Below are 853 nucleotides of genomic sequence, written 5' to 3' on the forward strand. Positions count from 1 at the left end.
ATATTTAATTTTCTGAGGAACTGAAAAACTGTTTTCCAAAGTGGTTGCACTATTTTACATTCCCACCAGCAATGTGTGAGAGTTCCAATTTCTCCGCAGCCTTGTCAATACTTGTTATTGTCTGTCTTTTTCATTACAGCCATCCTAAATGGGTATAAAGTGATATCATTTATAATTTTGATTTGCATTTTCCTAATTGTTCCTTTTTTTTTTTTTTATTTATAATTTTGATTTGCATTTTCCTAATTGTTCCTTTTTTTTTTTTTTGGTTGTCATTTATATTTTCCCACTTAATTTTATGTATTTCTGATCTGAGGCCTGAAATCTTTTATGGAACAAGTATCCCATGGAGTAGGGGAGTCATTGGCCCAGACAGTCCTGGTTTTGAATCTTCTCTCTACTTCAATTAGCTGTATGACTTAGAGCAAGTTATGTAACGCTCTGAGTCTCAGTTTTCCTGCTTATTAAACATGAGTTACAGTATTAACCTTTCACGGTCGTTGCTGTTATTGTAAAGATAAATCCATAGTGTGGGCCTGGCACAAAATAGGTTCTCAGTGAATCTCACTAATGATTCTGGAAGTCTGACAGAGAGTTTTCCGGCTTGGTCAGGAGACTTAAGCTGGGAACTGTTTAGATTTTAATCTATTATCCACTTTATTCAAGCACATTTTTACAACAAGGCATTTCAAGCTGCCTCAAACATCAGCCTCTCTGTGCTTCTATTTCCCCTTTGTGACATGAAAAACGAGTCTGTGCACCATAATGTCAAGTGTTGGTAAGTCTATAGGGTTTGTTTTAATATCTTACAAGTTTTGTCTCTTTCCTCAACCATCAGTCTAGCTGCTGCCTA

The sequence above is a fragment of the Pteropus vampyrus genome, unplaced genomic scaffold (genome assembly GCF_000151845.1).
Source record: "Pteropus vampyrus isolate Shadow unplaced genomic scaffold, Pvam_2.0 Scaffold3811, whole genome shotgun sequence".
Lineage (NCBI taxonomy): Eukaryota > Metazoa > Chordata > Mammalia > Chiroptera > Pteropodidae > Pteropus > Pteropus vampyrus.